This window comes from Lagenorhynchus albirostris, chromosome 17 (assembly GCF_949774975.1).
Source record: "Lagenorhynchus albirostris chromosome 17, mLagAlb1.1, whole genome shotgun sequence".
Classification (NCBI taxonomy): domain Eukaryota; kingdom Metazoa; phylum Chordata; class Mammalia; order Artiodactyla; family Delphinidae; genus Lagenorhynchus; species Lagenorhynchus albirostris.
The window spans coordinates 51,837,234-51,851,035 of record NC_083111.1 but is presented as its reverse complement, the minus strand read 5'-3'; the positions used below and the strand labels follow the sequence as shown (position 1 = coordinate 51,851,035).

The 13,802-nt window shown below is 35.0% G+C and overlaps 1 long non-coding RNA gene across 3 annotated transcripts in view; it reads right to left on the bottom strand.

The window, feature by feature from the left end:
• The window catches only part of LOC132507863 (uncharacterized), a 122,693-nt gene extending 120,435 nt beyond the window's left edge, over positions 1-2,258 (bottom strand). For all 3 annotated transcript variants that reach the window (XR_009536343.1, XR_009536344.1, XR_009536345.1), the window contains exon 1: positions 2,165-2,258. This is a non-coding gene — a long non-coding RNA (uncharacterized LOC132507863). The remainder of the gene's footprint in view (positions 1-2,164) is intronic.
• Between the last annotated feature and the right edge of the window lie 11,544 nt (positions 2,259-13,802).

Here is a 13,802-nt window from a genome sequence, read left to right as displayed (position 1 = left end):
TCAACTTTGAGATTCCTAGTGCCCAAAGAGAGAAACATAATCACTTAGATACATAATGACCCCAAAATCTTAAAAAGTAGTGGCTCAAGAGAAACACAACTTTTCATGTCATGGAAATCTGTCAGACATTTCCTCTGCAGGTCAACATTAAAAAGAAAATGTAAGAAAGCATCCTTAACAATGTCCTTATCAATCCCTACAAACAAACAGTGAAAATGTAAGAAATTTCCCACTCTGCATTCTATTAAGACTTGAATTTCATCCTTATGACTTAAGGAAATATCCAATCCAAGATGTTCTTCCAAGTTAAGTTATTTATTTACACTAAACATATGTAGCCATTTAGTCTATGTCAAGTTCTTTATGTATAATATTCTATGTGGCATTTTTGAACAAAGTTAAAGGCTGAAACATTGGTCATTGTTTTAGATACTCTGTGGGGTGTGCACAACAATCTACTTAGACCAAAATGTTGGAAAAACATTCTGGTTTATCTGCAAAAGAATTTTGAGCAAACAAGATTAAATTCTTTTCAATTCAAGATCTTATTCTTTTATTCAATTCAATTCAAGCTCATATTCCTCTAGTCAATCCAACAGTCTCTACATCCCTTGCCATCAACTTTTTCTCCATTGTCATCTCCAATTCCACAGTTATTTTTTTATTTTGATTTTCTGAAACCATTCTTATTCTTTCTATAGCTACCATCACTGGCTGGGTACCCCCCTTAAGGTGATGACCACATAAAACTATCCAATGACTATAATTCATTACAGATGTCCTCTATTTTTGTTCATATAGAAACTATACAATAATATTGCCATTGGCACTCCTTTAGAGTGTCTTGCTCTCTATGGAATTTTCTGACCTTGCTTATCTTCCTACATAGATGTCAATTATTTTCAGAGTAAAGTTATGCCTTGTGGAAGAACATCAACAAAGCAGTCTAGAAAAAGGGGGAAAGGACAATCAGCAAAATGAATGGATTTGAGTACCTCTTTGAAATCTCAGACCCAAATTTGGGAAAGGGGTTTTTAGAAGCCATCTAATGAACTGACATAAAAGATCTTCACTTAGATTTATAATTGGTTCTGCTCTTCATGTCTAAATATATAAGGATTTGTAAAATACTTCATTTTGGAAATTTAATATTGAGACATGTGGTTCATATTCTTAATGGTTTGTTTGTCCCAGAGAAAGTTAGTTAATCTCCTGTACATCCATTTCCTCATCTTTAAAATATAGATTATAATAAGGCCTATCTCATGGGGTTGTTGTGAGGGTTACATGGGTTAAAATTCCTGGAACACTCAGAGCCATGCTTGGCACATTGAACACTATAAAGTGGCTGCCATGATCATTATTCTTTTAAAAATTAATTTTAAAATGTTTTCAAAATGTTACTGTTCCCTCTATTTTTCCTCATTAACTATTCAATAGCATAAAATGATAGAAATGGGCACCATGAAAATTGAAACATATTTTAAATTTTTTAGATGAGTGCCAAATTCTACCTCATTAGGAAGAAATGAAGCTACAAGTTGTCCTTTCCTTGAACACACTGTTTTAATCAGCAGACACCATGACATTTCAATCAGTGATAATTCAAGAAAGATTTGTTTTTGCTAACATCTCTTCATGAATTAGTGCTTTTTGTTAAAGGCCTAAATAAAGCCAACTCCAGTTTTAGATTTGCTTTAATTCAAAGACCCTCACTCTCTATTCAGCTTGTCCCTAAAGGCCCTGTTCACCCATCCTTAGATTGGCAGCAGGTTACAATGAAGAGAGCACTGGTCTGGAAATCAAAAACTTATCCTCAACTGGCTGTGTCACTTGCTGGTTCTTTATATTTAAACAACACATTTAGCCTTATTTGAACTTAGTCTCCTACAGGAGCTGAATGGAGATGATCCCTTATAATTATAAAGTTCTATAATTCTCAGAAGCTTTTCATGTTATCTACATATGTTGGACAATGTGACATTAACTCCTCCAGAGTTATACATCTATACAGACTTGTACAGAAAATAAATTCTCCCCATCTAGATCATTCATATAGTACCCAGATTTTTGTGCTTCCTAGAAAGAACAGAAAATAGTTCATATTTAAAGCTATTTAATACTTAAATAATTAGAATATCCTTAACAGCATTGAAACTCTCACCTCTTTCTTTCCACAGAGATAACGCATAGATTTGACTGTTCTTTTTATGTTTGCAATGTTGTCCAGTTTCTGGCTGCTGCTTCTTGTTAGCTGGTCACAAATACAAGCAAGACAGTCATTGCCAACATTTGCTTCTCAAAATAGAACTTCCCAAATATAGCTTCTTTGCTCTCTTGTATACAAACATGTGACTGTCTTCTGGAATTCTCACTTGTAAAACCAAATGCCAAGAAGCCATTGGCTTGAGTTTACTCCCAAGAGCCCTAGTATCTAAGAGGTACGACCAATCATTGTATTCGCAACTAGAACCGTATACTGCACATTCTTGGACATACCACTGGTGTCACAAAAGGTAGGAGTCCTGTGGTCATCTCTCCTTTGCTGACTTGTCTGTTTTCTTTCCCCTCCCCCAGAAAGAAAACAGACAAGTCAGCAAAGGAGAGATGACCATAGGACTTCCAGGGGTAGGGACTGGGTGAGGCAGAAGACAAAGCAGAATCTCTGATGGATCTCATGAAATGTCCTGGAGCCAGGCCCACAGAGAAAGAGAGTCTAGGCTAAGGAGGTAGAGTTTGAGTAGTAGGCAGACAGAAGGACAGAGGGCTTAATCAACAGGCACCATTGAGAGGCAGAGACCCGAGGCAGCAATGTTGTAGGAACAGCACCAGGAGGGAAAGTAGAGTCTGAGATTCCTCGTGGGAACCATAACTGGGATTAGAGGTCGGAAGTATCAGGAATGTCCCACCCTCCCACCTACCTGCCCAACAGTAGAGGCAAAAGTAAACTCTCCTTGGAGAAAGTTTCCTGAAATAGGCCCACGGGTCTCGCACAGATGGAAAGCATGCATGAACTTACAAATAAAGTTCACCAAACACACAGAAAAACAAGCCACAATGTGTGAGAATCAGCAGACAAGAAACAAAGGTTTAAATGGAAAGAACTGTAGATATTGTAACTGTTTGACATAACAGAAAATAGCTATGTATGAAATTTATAAAATTTATAAAAGAAAAATGCAATTACAAAGATAAATATACAGTAAAACTATGAGAAATAAGCAGATAGAATTGAAGAGGTTATAATTTACAGGTATAAAAAATATAATTGAAATTATATATGTTAGATTAAAAAGCTCAATCAATGTCAATAAATAGATTAGGGAACGAATAATAGGTTAAAGGAAACACAGAAGCCAGGGAATGGGGCTGCAGGTTCCACCCTCTAATTATACTTTGGTCTTTCTGGTGACTAGCACCCACCCTGAAGCTATCCAAGGGCCACTGGACATCTTATTAACATACAAAAGACACTCATTAATCTGGAGACTAAGGGCTTTAGGAATTCTATGCCAGGAGCCAGGGACAAAGACCAAATAATTTATTTTTTAATTTTGTAACATTTTCTTTTAAGCTAATGTTGTCTTTTAGTGGATTTATATTTATGTGATTATGTTTCACACCTTGAAAGTAGGACCTTCAGTCTTTTGACACTTAACAACCAAGAGTATAATTTTTTCATGGCATTGACTGAATTAATAAAAATGAATCTTTTATTTGGTATTGATACACTTAATTTGTATATTGGGACCTACAAAATGGAGGCAGACCCAGTCACCCAGCCCACATCACAAATCTAAACTTAAGCCATCCTGCACTTATGGAAATGCCTCACTATCAAGGAAGGTGAACACCAGTCAGAATCTTCCAACTCAGCTTTAGCTAGCTTACCCCACTCCAGAAAATAGAACTACCTAGCCTTTAAGGAGATCACTCAAGCTCATTGCCAATCATGCCCTGTACCATACTGCTGCCCCTAACAGTCTCTACAATTTACTCTTGCCCAAAATCCCTTGGGAGGAGTGCTCTACTGCTTATGAGGCACTGCACTCCCCCAACCCACGGATTATTTTCCTCCTAATAAAGGATATCAAACTCGTTACTAAATTGTTTCGGGTTTGTCATTTCACAGTATACTTAGCATAAACTGGGATAGAGTTTGTTTTTCCAGAAAGTTTTTTTTTAAGATATTTGCTCCTTATTTATATGATGAAAAGAAGGGAAGCATTGTTCAAAGTACTCTTGAGAAGTTTCTCTCCAAAGAGATAAAGCCCTTTAATTCTCAATGTTTCTGATGTTTTAAATAATTTAGATAAAATATTTAAATATTTACTATTTTAAAGAATTTCCCTATACGTTTATAACCTACAGTAGGAGTTTTTAATGTTTTAAAAATTTTTAAAACATTCTAACTGCAATAATTGACATATAATATTGTATTCATTTTGGGTTTGCAACATAATGATTTGAGATATGTATATGTTGCAAAATGACTGCCACCATGTTTAGTTAACATCCATCACCACAAATTTGTAGTCACAAATTTTGAATATGTGTGTGTGATGCAAACTTTTAATTAAGATCTACTCTTTCAGCAACTTTTGAATATACAATACAATATTATTACCTATAGTCATCATGCTGTATATTATATCCCTAGAACTGATAGCTTGAAGTTTACACCTACTGATGACATTCACCCATCTTACCCACCCCCTGAAAGTTATTTTTTAATGCAATTAAACTTGAGTGAAAGAGTCACAAAATCTCATAAGCGACCTGTGGTACGAAGAAAATGGACTCCAAAATGTCTATCGCCTAATTCACAGAACTGGTGAATGTTACTTTACACAGCAAAAGGGGTTTTTCAGATATGATTAAAGTTATGGACTTTGAGATGAGGACATTACTCTGGATTATCAAGGTGGGCTTAATCTAATCACATAACTATTAAAAGTAAAAAATCTTGGGGCTTCCCTGATGGCACAGTGGTTGAGAGTCCGCCGGTTCATGCCCCGGTCCGGGAAGATCCCACATGCCGCGGAACGGCTGGACCTGTGAGCCATGGCCGCTGAGCCTGCGAGTCCGGAGCCTGTGCTCCGCAACGGGAGAGAGGCCACAACAGTGAGAGGCCCGTGTACCACAAAAAAAAAAAGTAAAAAATCTTTCCCAACTGTGGTCAGAGAGATGTGATGACAGATAAAGAAGCAGAAGAAAGAAGGCACAAAAAGACAGCCACCTGCCATTGCTAGCTTTGAAGACAAAAGGGCCTACATGTCAAGGAATGAGGCTGGCATCTAGAAACTCAGAATGACCACCAGTCAACATCCAACAAAGAAACGGGGACCTCAGTCCTTCAACTGCCAGGAAATAAATTGAGTTGAATGAGCAAGGAAACAAGATTCTTGACTAGAGTCTCCATAAATGAGTACAGCCTTGTCAACACTTTGATTTTAGCCCAATGATACCTGGATCAGATTTGTGACCTTCAGAAATAAAAGATAATAAATTTGTGTGTTTAAACCACTAAGTTTGTGGTAGTTTGTAATGGCAGTAAGAGAAAACTAATACTTCCTGCACTGTTGGTGGGAATGTAAATTGATACAGCCACTATGGAGAACACTATGGAGGTTCCTTAAAAAACTAAACACAGAACTACCATATGACCCAGCAATCCCACTACTGGGCATATACCCTGACAAAACCATAATTCAAAAAGAGACATGTACCACAATGTTCACTGCAGCATTATTTACAATAGCCAGGACATGGAAGCAACCTAAATGTCCATCAACAGATGAATGGATAAAGAAGATGTGGCACATATATACAATGGAGTATTACTCAGCCATAAAAAGGAACGAAATTGAGTTATTTGTAATGAGGTGGATGGACCTAGAGTCTGTCATATAGAGTGAAGTCAGAAAAAGAAAAACCAATACTGTATGCTAACACATATTTATGGAATCTAAAAAAATGGTACTGATGAACCTAGTGGCAGGGCTGGAATAAAGACGCAGACATAGAGAATGGACTTGAGGACATGGGGGGTGGGGGGAAGATCGGACAAAGTGAGAAAGTAGCATTGACATATATACACTACCAAAGGTAAAATAGATAGCTAGTGGGAAGCTGCTGCATAGCACAGGGAGATCAGCTCGGTGCTTTGTGGCGACCTAGAGGGGTGGGATAGGGAGGGTAGGAGGGAGGGTCAAGAGGTAGGGGATATGGGGATATATGTATACACATAGCTGATTCACTTTGTTGTACAGCAGAAACTAACATAACATTGTAAAGCAAGTATACCCCAATAAAGATGTAAAAAAAAAAAGAAAACTAATTCAGGACCACAATGAAAAGAGAAGTAACTTTCTCAAAGTCATAGAACTTTTAGGGATAACACTGGGGCTAGGACATTGTTTTCATATTTTGGCCGCACAGCAGTATATGGGATCTTAGTTCCCCAACCAGGGGTTGAACCCGCACCCCCTGCAGTGAAAGTGCAGACTCCTAACCACTGGACCACCAGAGAAGTCCCCTATTAATTTAATATTTTTAAAATTTAAATATACCTTTATTTTCCTGGTAATAAATTTGAACTGCTTCCTAGTGGACATTTAGCAAATTAACAGATGTTCTGAAAGATACAGATAATGATGGTTTTAAATTAATGTCAATTAGTTTTCAAGGAAAAGAATCATAAGAACTTTTATTTTGGCTTAGATGAAAAGAATTTCCATTTTTTTAAAGTTTTAAATCACACATATCACATAAGAAATTTTCATTTTATTGGCTACAGACAGATGTAGGCCTCAATCAAAAGGTTATTTGCTTTGCAACAAAAAGAATAAAATACCTAGCAATAAATTTAACCAAGAAGGTGAAAGTCCTGTACACTAAAAACTGTAAGACATTGTTGAAAGAAATTGAAGAGGACACAAAGAAAAGATATTTTATTCTCATGGATTGGAAGAAGAAACATTGTTTAAATGTCCATATTACCTACAAAAATCTACATATTTGATACAATTCCTATCAAAATCCCTATGATATTTTTCAAAATATAGAAGAAAAAAATCCTAAAATTTATATGGAACCACAAAAACCCCAAATAGCCAAAGTAATCCTAAAAATTACAAAGCCATAATAATAAAACATCATGATACTGGCAGAACAGACATACAGATCAATGCAACAGAATTAAGAGCCCAGAAATAAACCCATACATATATGGATAATTAATTTACAATAAGGAACAAAAAACATACATTGGAGAAAGGATAAACTCTTCAATAAAAGTCACACGCAAAAAGATAAAACTAGACCACCATCTCACAACATACACAAAAATCAAATCAAAATGGATTAAAGACTTGATTGTAAGACCTGAAACCATAAATTCCTAGAAGAAAACCTGGGCATCATTGACATTAACCTTAGCAATATCCTTCTGAATATGTTTCTTCAAGCAAGGAAAACAAAACAAAAATAGACAAATGGGACATCAAACTAAAAAGCTTCTGAACAGCAAGGGAAACCAGCAACAAAATGAAAAGACAACCTACAAAATGGGAGAAGAGATTTTCAAATCATATATCCAATGAGGGATTAATATCCAAAATATATAAAGAACTTAAAAAACTCAACAACAACCACCAAAAAAAACAAACCCCAAACAACCCAACTAAAAAATGCGCAGAGGACATGAACAGACTTGTTTACAAACAACACATACAGATGGCCAACGGGCACATGAAAAGATGTTCAACATCACTAATCATTAGGGAAATGCAAATCAAAACCACAATGAGGTGTCACGCCAATTAGAATGGCTATTTTTAAGTAGGCAAGAAATAACAAGTGTTGGAGAGGACATGTAGAAAAGGGAACACTCATACCCTGTTGATGGGAATGTAAATTCATGTAGCCACTAAGGAAAACAGTATAGAAATTCCTCAAAAAATTAAGAATAGATCCAGCTAGCCTACTTTTGGGTATTTATCCAAAATGAAAACACTAATGCAAGTAGATATATGCATCCCTATTTTCATTGCATTATTTGCAAGGTATGGAAACAGCCTAAGTACACATCAATAGATGGATGGATAAAGAAGATGTGGTGTGTATATGTGTATGTGTGAATATATATATATATATATATACACACACATACATGGATGGACGACCTTGAGGGCATTATACTAAGTGAAATAAGTCAGATCACGAAAGACAAATACTGTATAATTTCACTCATGTGGAAATAAATAAATAGCCAAAAAAACCCAAACAAACACATAGACACAGAGAATAGAGTAGTGGTTACCAGCAGGGAAGGAGGAGGGCGGCTGGAACAAGCAATATGGGCAAAGTGAGTCAACTCTAGGGTAACAGATAGAAACTAACCTTTTGGTGGTAAGCATGCTGTAGTGCATGCAGCAAAATCAAAATATGATGTTGTATACATGAAACTTATATGACATTATAATCCAGTGTTACCTAAATAATATTTTTGAAAAAGCTTTTTGCTGCAGTTAGTACTCTGAGAGCAGCAGGTCAGGTTCCCTTGAGAGTTCAGACTGAAACTCTACATAAAGTATTACTTTATTAGTTTAATAAAATAACATATTTTAAAATATTATAAATAGAAGTCAAGAAAATAAAGACAACTTTTTTAAAAACCAAGAGATTGTAGAATTTTAAAATAAGCCATATAGGACTTATTAAAAGTTGGAAAGCCAGCAACCTGGAAGCCAGGAAGTGAACTTGGACTTGGAAGTAAACTCCTCATTGTGTAACCTTGGGGAAAAATTCCTCTGAGACTCAATATTCTCATCAGTAAACTAGTAGGGGACCAAATATGTTCCTGTCTGCATGCCATATTATGTTAAGAACAAAATAATACAATAGAGATGAAAGTCATGTCTAAAGAGATTACAGAAAATATTCTGAACTAAAAGCCAGAAGATCTTAGTGTTACTTCCCAATCTGCCATGTGACATTGTCTAATATCATTCCTCAAAACTTTAGTTCTACCATCTGCAAAATAGAAATAGTATAACATTCTCTTCCACCATCACAGGATGCCATGGTTGAAAAGTATTTTCAAATAAGAAAGCTATATGTACCTGAGACTTTTTTGGTACATGAAAGGATAACCCACTCTCAAGAAGCCATGTCCAAAGAAATCAAAATACTTTGAGTAAATGATGTGATAATGTGTTGTGGATGGAATTGTTCTCTCAGGTATATAAATAATTTTGTGATTCCTAGATGACTATGTGAAGCCACAAGTTTGGATTAATTCACAAAGGAGCTTAAACATTAAAAGAAATAATACTCTTTGAAAGAGAACCATTAAGTATATGCATCAGACTAACAGAGGAGAGACCTAAAGTCAAGTCAAAAAGAAAGGCATAGCACAGAAACTTTCTGGAAGTCAAGAGGTAAACAGTAACAATGTTGAAACACTGAAGAGGCTTCATGAAGAGTGGACTCTGTGCCCTATGGGTTTTCAGATATACTTGAAAGGGTCATAAAATATCCTAGTAATAAGAACTATCACACAGCTGGCTCACTCATTGCTTTGGATGTAATTTGGGATTTATTACACTTCATTATATTCAGAAACATAAAAGTAGAAGACTTTTTTTTGGTATTTGCTATCTGATGGAAAAATTCTGCCTTACAAAGATAATTAGAAGACTAATATTTATGTTTACAATACAATTCCACCAAATTAACCATACATGCTTAGATAGGCCAGGTACCTCCTCCTTTTTGATAAAAAATTTAAAAGAATGGAGGGTGTATTCTGTTCAGCTGGTCAGAATCCAGAAATTCTCATAATTGCTTATTACTTGTACTTTCCACTATTGAGACCAAAAGTGTTGACCTGCTATTGAGAATTTTCCAGAAACCATCCTGGAGGCTATTATACTGTTTCTGGACAAACTGCTATTACTTATCCCTCTCTCCTTGCAGTTATTTACAAACATCAAGCTTTCCATTTGGATTAAATTTTTAATTTCCCAACTAGTAGAGCACCTCTTGGCAAATCCATCATATGAAATTCTTATGTCTTTGTAAAATATAGGGTTTTGAATACAATCACTAGATCACCAAATAGAAACAAAAGAGTAAAATATTATTTTAATTTTTAAAATACTAGTTAAGAAATAACACAACCATAATAATAATTGAATTGTAAAGATGAACAATAAAAATAAATTATTATAATATATTCATTCATACAATGAGTTGAAATGACTCCTTAAAATCCCTGCCATTCATTCCTTATCTTTGGAATTTCTGAGACCTGGATTTAAATCTGCTCTCTGATGCTTATTAATTATAGGAACTTAATCTACTTACCCTTCTCAATTTACAATGCACTTGGTTAGAATATCTACTTAATATGACTGTAGTGAAAATTAAAGATAATATATACAAAGCTCCTACCATAATTCTTGTTACCTAATAACGCATCAATAAAAGGAAGATTTTTGTTTGTTTGTTTTCTTGGTCCATAACCACAGGAAATAGAGGAAACTCATTCTACTTTCACAAATTAAAGATCTTGAGAGGTAGATTCTAGTGCTCACTTCAGCAAAGTCATGGTACTAATCAAAGCAACATTTTATAACTTTATAGAACTTTATCATTTATAACACTTTATAAATATCTCATCTGATACAAATCCATAGCAATAGCCAATTCATACCCTTTTTGAGATAAGACAATTGGGATTCAGAGAAATTAAGTGACTTTTTAATAATAACTGTTAGTGTAGTAGATATATTTTTGTTGCTGAGGATTTTTCTTCATCCTGGAAAATGTCTTGCCTTCCACTTCATTCATAAGCCTCCTGTGAGAACTTCCAAGTCTTAAGTCAATCCATACTCCTGACAACAGCCGATTGGTCCAAGAGTAGGGACAAGACTCAAGCGGAGTCAATAATAGCAGACGACATTCACAGTGGCCACAAGTGATTGGTCCAAGGAGGACCTCTGACGCAATCTGGGCCAAAGGGTCTCTTCTCAAGATTCTTTGGACTTAAGCCAAGAAAGTTTCTCTCTGATGACAGGGCTTTGATATGTTTAACTCCAGAGCTGCTGGCATCTGTGACTTCTGTAGAATGGGGAATGTTATTCTGAGCCAGAGAAAATGAGGTTTTCTTATACTAAATTCGGTGCTCTTTTCACCAGACGGACTACTAATAGTCACCACTGTTCTCTGAATACCCCCTTTTGCCAGTTTCATTCATTTGATTTTGGAGCCTCAGCAGGTAAAAGCTATAAAGGGTGGTGTACAAATTAATTCACACACTATTAAGTATATAAGGAAATGTATATACAGTATATATGAAGGAAATGACAAAACAAAGAGGGACAGACCCATGTCCTAAAATTGCTTCAATTCATCCAGTACACATTCTAGTACAGCTGGTGAATACTGAATTTACTAAACTTGCTCTGTTCCATATAACCCCAGCTCATTCCACATGGTTTTTTTGTTTGTTTGCTTTTTGCTTCTTAAAATGCCCAACCTCCAGTCCACAACCTTGACATCTCTTCATCTAGCTAACTGTTGTTACTCAGGTCTCAGTGTAGAGATAATTTATTCCAGGAAGGCTTCTCTAGTCTCCAGGTTTGGGCTCTATGCACCTCCTCCATGCTCCATGAGCACCTGTATTAAATCCACGGTAACTCCTATCCTATTACCTGATAAAAGTTCACCATACAATCCCAAGACAGCAATAACCATCCTGCTCAGTACTAGATCTTCAGTAGCTGGGATTGTGTTTAACATATAGCCAACACTCAAATTTTTATGATAATCTTTGTGAATAAACTTCTTTGGGGATTTTTATAAAATTCATATCATTCCCCACCTCCAAATATATCATTGATAAGGTATCTTACTTACTAATGAAAACATTTGAGTTACTCAGTTGTGTTGGGAAGGACATTAGATTGAAAACAACTCAGTTGTAAAATGCCTGAAGTCCTCTTCTGAAGTCACATAAAAAAAATATTAAAGGCAAATTTAGATGGGCAGTGAAATGAGAATTGCCTTCAAAGCATGTTCAGATAATTTTATTTATATGATAATAGAGAATGAGAATTAATATCTATAGTCCACCAAAGGACAATAAGAATGCCAAACACTATACCCTGGGAAAGCAATTTGCAACAGGTCAAAACTGAAAATTGTAAAATGGTTCTCATATAAATGGCTATTGACTCTTAAATTTTGGCAATAACATTGTAAACTATGTATCATCAAAACCAAAATGGTTTTCCTTTTGTGAGTGGACATAACTATGTAACCACATCTCTCTCAGAATATATTAGAAATGACAGTGATATAATAAAAAAAAACTCAGTTAAAAAAAAAACTCAGTTAAAGAAATATATATACTATTCAGATTTCACCAGCAATATAAATGGTATGAAGCAAATGAACCTCTCACTGGGTGACATCAATCTGACATAAACAATAGCACCAGAAGAGAAACATACCCAAATACACTTCAGTCACAAGGACTTAGGTTGAAGACAGGTAGAATGGAAGCCCAGTGTTTTAGTTTTTATCAACTGTTTGATTCAGTGTTTTCTTCCTATTGCTGATCTTGGCCCTTATGAATACTCTATGTTTTTCTTGGATTTTTAGAAATAGCACATTTCAAATCACAGGGCAATGTGCATTCTAGGCCAGGAAAATGGCAATGCCTAGTAATGTGGTATGCCTAAGATTTTACTTGGCACATATGTCTAATAAATACTTGTTGAATAAATGAATGAATAAACAAATCTGTTCATTGCTTCGCTATACACTTTGAACTTAATTCTTTATTTTTGAATATGCCTTTTCCTTTTTTAATTGATTGTTAACAACATCAAAAACAAAAAAACTTGGGCAATGTATGAGAGCAAAGCAGTACTACTCATAACCAGAATTGGCAACTTCTCAAAAGTCTTGAGTTTAACACCCACCCCTCCCAAAGTATGCTCAATATGTTTGTCATTAAAAAACTTTGGGTTTGTTTGCAGAAGAGCATTAGTCAAATCCAATGTTTTCTTTGGATCAAGTATTTGAATATGAATCTATTCATCACTCTTAGCATGAGAAGAGACCAATGGATACATTTCCCCAGAAAAGACCAATAAAAAATAAAAAAGGGACAAATAAATTATATAAGCACCAACTATGGAGCCATAAAGTCAGAAGAAGACATAATAATAATCATTTTATCATCAAACCAATGTGTTTAATAAACTAAATAAAATGGACAATTTCCTACAAATATGTACTTAGTGTAACTACCTCAAGAAGAAAAAGAAAACATAAACAGTCCTAAATCATTAAAGAAATTATATTGGTAGTTGAAAATCTACCCAGGTAATCAAAAGTATCTCAGACTGTATTACAGATGAATTCTACTGAACAATAAAGGAAAAGATTGTTACAAACTTCACAAGCTCTACCAAAGAAAAAAGAAATACCATGTTTTATCTTTTTTTAGGATAGTATAACCTTCTTACCAATATCACAGTATAAAAAGGAAACTTTAGCAAAACTCACTTATGAACAGAATTGAAACAAAAAGGGGTAATGCAAGTTGGATTTGTTCCATGAATGAAAGAATATTTTAACAATAGAAGATGTTATGCAACACATAAACAGATTAAACAACATTCAGATAACCATATAGGCAAGAAAAGGATTCAGTAAAATTCTATACCAGTTAATATAAAACTTTTATAAAAGCAGGAAGAGAATTTCATTACCCAATAAAGAGG